The 6,613-nt window shown below is 45.1% G+C and overlaps 2 pseudogenes; one reads left to right on the top strand and one right to left on the bottom strand.

Annotated features, from left to right (window-relative positions):
• The window catches only part of LOC119333658, a 6,085-nt pseudogene extending 5,237 nt beyond the window's left edge, over positions 1-848 (top strand).
• A 2,644-nt stretch (positions 849-3,492) lies between these two features.
• LOC119333659 lies at positions 3,493-4,365 on the bottom strand (annotated as a pseudogene).
• Positions 4,366-6,613: the final 2,248 nt, after the last annotated feature.

Below are 6,613 nucleotides of genomic sequence, written 5' to 3' on the forward strand. Positions count from 1 at the left end.
GGGGTGGGCCTACCTATCCCGAGGGAGCAGCTGAGAGGTTCCATATGCTGAGCCGAAGGGCAGAACTTCAGTGCGTGATCGTAGTATGTCACCTCGTCTCGTCCTCGCAGCATCGAAGAGTACCTATGCACTATGTTACCGTTCACTGATAAGGAAGATAGAGTTGGGGTGGGGGTCTATGATGTGATACTATAGTATGCCCTGGGGAGAAAGATGCGCAACTCAAAATGGAAGCAGGAAGCGTGTTGTCAAAAATGTCGGAGGTTACCAGATCTCTGAGACTACCATCGATCCGACAGAGTGGAACGACCAGAAAAAGAAGTGGAGTTAGAAAGCCGTATGATAGGTGGTAACTATCTTGTACGGTTCGGGGGGTAAGCGGCGTACTCTGGGGGAATATTAGGCTCTATTGAACATACAGGGAATTGGAGGTAGAATTTTACTTATGTTAAGTCATGGACTGGTTTCTTCAGCCCTTTTTCTATGTGTTGGTGTTCTATATGACCGACATAACTCGACTTGTTAGATATTATGGCGGTTTAGTGAGCACCATGCCGAATTTCTCTACCATTTTCTTCCTTTTCACTTTAGCCAATATGAGTTTACCCGGCACTAGCAGCTTTATCGGGGAATTTCTATTCTTAGTAGGAGCTTTCCAAAGAAATAGCTTAGTAGCCACATTATCTGCTCTTGGGATGATTTTAGGCGCGGTGTATTCGCTTTGGCTATGTAATCGTGTGGTTTCTGGAAATTTAAAACCCGATTTCCTCTATAAATTCTCCGATCTAAATGGCAGAGAAGTTCCCATATTTTTACCTTTTCTTGTTGGAGGGGTGACCGTCCGTTGAACTACCAAAAAAGGGTAAACCAATGTGATCATGAAATTGTAGGTGCTTGCGATGGGACGGATGCGACTTCCCTCATAAGTAATGGGTGGCATAGCCCGTAGCAGAAGTCCCTTTTTTTATCCATTTCTTTACTACCCCAGAGGGGCCCACCCTGGTGGGACCGAGAGAAAGAAAGGACGGGGGGGGGGACCATGCATGGAACTTCTCGACCGTGTCTCCGAGGGACAGTTGAACGAGCGACTCATGAATGCTGTCGGGTCGGACGAGCCAATAACTCGAACGTGTTTGGTCAGTTTTTTGAGCAAGAATCACAGCGTTACCTTACCTTCACCATGATACGGACTCCAAGTTCTTATGGCAGAGCACGAGGAGTTTCCTTCAATATGATGATGAGAATGGAAACTAGAAGCACGACTGGGTCTTCGTAGTCCGAGATCATACTTATATATCAGTCATAGGAACGTAAGCATGAGACTTTTTGGTAGTACCGGTGAACCAGATGGCCGCGGCGAGGGAATCTGGGACGGAGGACTCGTAATATCTCTATAGATCTGGCAAAAGCGAAAGACCCCTAACGTCAAGGGCTGACCACTGAGCTCACTCAGGCCCCGCTGGGCGGGCCAGAGTGGGTGCGAGCTGGAATTGCCATAGCTTATGTTTAGAGAAATAGGAAAGGGCCCAGCAGAGTATAAGCTCCTTCCCTGGTATCGGCACAGCCAGGACTGGCGGATTGAGGAAATAGCTTTTGATGCCATCTAGGGCTTGTTGGCAGTTTTCATCCCAAAAGAATGGAATGTCTTTTTTGGTTTTTCTTGTAAAAGGTTGGATTCTTCCTGCAAAATTGGCTATGAATCGCCTGATGTATGCCAGGCGCCCTTGAAGCGAACGCAGCTCCTTAAGGTTTTGAGGAGGAGGCATTTCGAGTATGGCCTTGATTTTACTCGGGTCGATTTCTATTCCCCGATGTCGAATGACAAACCCTAGGAATTTGCCTGACGAGACCATGAAGGCGCACTTCAACGGGTTTAACTTGAGTGCATGTTGCCTTAGTCGGTCGAATACGATTCTGAGATGTTGAAGATGTTCTTCATAGGATACCGCCTTTACAACGAGATCATCTACATAGCACTCGACAATCTTATGCATTATCTCATCGAAGATCTTAGTCATGGCGCGTTGATATGTAGCACCGGCGTTTTTGGGACCTTTGGGCATAACCTTGTAACAATATATGCCTATTGGAGTGCGAAAGGCTGTGCTTTATCAAGGCAAGCTTCTCTTTCTTTCGCCAATGAAGTTCATATAAGTGTATAGAAAGCCTTCTTTTCACAACCATGCACAAACCAAAGTGCTGCTGAAACGTGAAATCCATGCATCAACAAGTTCCAGTTCATAAGCAATGAAAAAGCAGAGTATATGGGAGGATAGTGGCTAAACTGTTCACTTGAGGAGAGTGGGAAGTGACTAGTCCGATAGGAGAAGAGCGGAAGTGCGATCTTTCGATCCAATCTACGTCGACTAAAATCCATGTCTCATGGCACGAGGGCCATTGCGAGTTGTTGTTGTTGCTTTACCGTCACAGTCTGTCCTCAAGAGAGGCATCCATTCCTTGCCAGACAAAGTTCCTATTAGTTCTCTTATAGGAAGCTAGTATACCTGAATGGCCTCCGGTAGCTGTCCCATGCAGTTCTTGCGCTATCCTGGCTCTTGCATTTCCAGCGGTCCCCACATAAAGCCTCCCTTTTTTCCTTAATATCCCTTCCTCCTCTTCCCAACCATCCCGAGTGGTCTATTGCATAGTGGATCCACGGGTACCCCGTCGCTGCTTCGTTTTTATCAACATCCGGTAAGCAGAACGGACAGAAAACTGTCCCGATTTCTCGTACTTTCTAGTTGACAGGGACAGGCCTTCGTGGGAGAGTAGAAATAAGAGAAGAATGAAGGCCAGAATAAGGAGTTATAGAGAACCGTGTCGTGGGAGTTATGATTTTTAGGCGTATTTTCTTTGAACAAATAAATCTATAAAGAAATTGGATGGATCTTCCACCTATGCTATGAGTGAGAGCCTGAGTGCAACTTCATGTTAGTAGTTGCTAAGACGTAGTATGCATTGTTGCAGGACTCTGCATCGTCATGTGTTACCAAGGTGCCTGAAACCCCAAACTGATTAGCTCTCAAATAATTACTAACCAAACACGAAGATGATGAAGGGTTCGAATAGCTTAAAATAAATTGCAAGAAACAACCACATTGAAGGCTAGGTTAGCAGAAAACACTACTCTACCTTTTTTTGGCACAAAACACTATGCCCAGCATAATCTGTGGATTAGAGTCGTTTGAGTGTGAGCGTGTTCACTCGTCAAGAGCTGACTTAGCAAAAAATGTCACAAGGCGTGTTGACTCTTCCTCCTCTCTCTCTCCCCTCTTTTCAGCATTACGTCGAAACAAGTTGTGTGCACGCGCCTCGGCATTCCTCCAGTACCACCTCCTCTCTCCCGCAGCTACCGTGGACGGCCGCGGGAGCAGCACAGCGCACGGTCGCGACGTTCCAATCACTGTCCCTCTCATCGTGCCTCCTCTCCGTCATGCGGCACTTCGCCAAGCGCACCGCATCGGCCGCCTCCGCCGTCCCATCCGCTGCACTCTACACCGCTGGTCGCCATCGCCAGCAAAAATCGCGACGGGGCTTGGAGGCGCTGTGGTCGTTGGGGCGGTAGCCGCTGGCCCAGTACCTGACGTAGCACTGCGCCAGGTGCACGTCGGCGTAGGTGCCCTTGAGCTGCCCGACCGCCTGCGCCAGGCACGCCGTGCAGTCAGCCGCGGCCATCGCCCAGGCACTGCGAGACCCCCCTGCACGCTGCCGGAGCTGCTCACCTTGTACCCGTTGGCCACGGCCTGCAGGCCGCCCAGCACGGCGTCCCGGCTCCTGAGGAAGTCGGCGTCGCTGCTGGTGCTGCACTTGCGGTGCACCATGGCCGTGTCGGGCTGGGCGGCTGGCCCATGAAGTTGGTGCTGTCGTAGCACACGTAGCACCCCTCCAGTTGCAGCGACACCGTGTACCGGACACACCTGGTTGAGCTACGCCAGGACGCCCCAACGTACGCCTGGTTGAGCTGCGCCATGGCGTCCCGCAAGCACGCCGCGCACTCGCCGTTGCCCAGGTTGCGGCGGCACTGGTATAGCCCGTACGCGGCGGTGCCGTCGCCCGCCTGCGCAGGGTCGACGACCAAGAGGTCGAGCACGGTGGCCGCAGCGGGGCGCGGCTGACGCGCCTCCAAGCCCTGACGCACGCCTGGTTGAGCTGCGCGGCGGGGCGTCCCGCACGCACGCCGCGCACTCGTCGTTGGCCAGGTCGCCGCGGCAGCTGCGGCGGAGAGGAGGTGGCACCGGAGAAACGCTGATGCGGAGACCGGTTTTTCTACCGTGCATGGTAGATATACCGTGCATGCATCCACCGTTTCATTGTTTCGTCACAGTGTTGCGGACATCATACTCAATGTTTTCCCTCACCGAACATTTCGTCGCGTGATATTTCCTAGTCTCAACAAGCAACCAAGTCAGACTAATGTTGCATATGTTTTTAATTCATATTTTGTTTGAACAATTGTTTTTATTTAGATGCGATCTTAAAAACAAGACTAATGTTGCATATGTTTCCTTAATTATTTTTAAACACTCGGATGTAATATATTTTTATTTTTATATGGACATTACTTTTTTTTAAGGTTCATCATGTTTCATAGTGCACCATCAAACATGCATCATGTATAACTGATTTTTTGTGATATGAGAATAACAATTTTTCGTTATGTTCTCTCGTGGTTTACATCATTTCGCACAGGATTAATCATGTTTTAAATCTTGAAATTTGTCAAAGCATATTCAGTATTGTGCTTGTTTTGAAGATATAATCAAAAGAAAAATACAGGTTGAAACATATTTTTTTATGAAATTTGATTTTAACATATATAGTTGTTCCAAGTTTAGGATTGAAAATAAAATGCATGTACTACTGACCGGGAGAGGTAACATAATTAGTCTGTGTGCATGCCGTGTGAGAGGAAAAAAGGATGAGAGATAATTCATGATGAACTGTGGAAAAGCAGGAGCAGCATGGCATAAAGTTCATTGATGGACTGACATAAGACAGAGTTCTATTGCTCCACAGGATAAAAAATACTACTCGCAAGTATTTATGCTTCCTAATCTCAAACCGAGTCTACGGTTGATCCATGCACGGGACCTCCCGTGCATGGGTAAAACCGGTCTCTGTGCACACAACTTGTTTGATGTGGAGAGAGATAGAAGGAGGAGGAAGAGTCAACACTCCTAGCGGCATTTTTTTTTGCCAAGTCAGCTCCTAACGAGTAAGCCCCATCTGTCATAAACGCGCTCAAATGATCCTAATCTGCCGATCAGTATTATTTGCTAGAAAATTACACCGAACATGGTGTTTCTGCTAACCTAGTCTTTAATATGGTGGTTTCTTTCAATTTACTTGCTTAATTAATGTACAAGTAAGCATTAATAGCAACTAGTCGTCAATCTGTGCACCTGCATGGGTTAGCGGTTTTAAAGACCATAGAGTTTATTTGATCTTTGTGAAAATGCGATAATAATTTTTTGGAATGTTGGTACTAAAAATATATTGGTCTGTGGAAAGATAATAAAGAATCATATGTATTCACAAAATTGTTTCATGGTGATATGTTCTCGTGGAAATTGTTTTATTTGTTTGATCCCTCACGTTGATTCGAATATTGTTATCTGATGTAACTGAATATATTCTCACTACTATGTATAGTGATGCATTTCTCTGTTTTGTCATGTATTTATTTTGTTTTTTTATTGGACATGTATAGATGGGTGCATACTTATAGCATATTTCATCCATATCTAACTTTGACATAGCTAAGTTTAGGCCAACTGATTCTTGTCTAGAAATGTGTCAAGGCTAACAAAAGCCAGGACATAATTTTTGAAAAAAATAGAAAAATATAGAGTATAAGCTAGATGTAAATGTATAAAGATGTAAGTGCAGAAAATCACTATTGCATGTGGTGTAAATCAAATACATATTTCACAGTTCATGCCCTTTGTTAAACTGAATCTATGTACTCTATTTTACTTCCAGCATTGATATGTATATGAAATCTAAGAAATGGGTATGTTCTATACATATGCATGTGATCGGACGGGTCTGACTATCTCTCATCTAGATGTGAGATATTATCTCACATCTAAATTGTGACATCAGCAAAAATAGGATACCTTCAGTCCACCATGTCGTTGTATTATTTGTTTGTATGTTATTTTTAAACGGCACGCCGCACAGGCGTTGTCCATTGCGCTAGCCGAGTTGACCGCGACAAAAAAAGAGACGATGCTCTGCACGTCTGATGAATCGAACTCACAACCAGCTCCTACCACTACAGCCATTAGCTACTGTCATCGACTAGGACACGGGAAACTTTTATAACAGCACAGTACCGCGCAACATTAGATGGCATTCTTGATTTTTTTTTTGCAAATTGTAAACAATTTTGAAATATCGAATATTTTTTAAAGCACAAAAATATTAAAATTTTGAAAAGTATTTTTAAAATGTGAATAAACTTTGTAACTCTGATCATTTTTGAAAAATATGAACAAATTTTGGTATTCTAAACAGTTTCTTCACAAAATTTTGAAAATGTGAACAATTTTAAAAAATCCCCAAACAGTGTGTACACTTTTGAATATAACGGTCATTTCATGAAAAACAT

This window comes from Triticum dicoccoides, chromosome 7A (genome assembly GCF_002162155.2).
Source record: "Triticum dicoccoides isolate Atlit2015 ecotype Zavitan chromosome 7A, WEW_v2.0, whole genome shotgun sequence".
Taxonomy (NCBI): Eukaryota; Viridiplantae; Streptophyta; class Magnoliopsida; order Poales; family Poaceae; genus Triticum; species Triticum dicoccoides.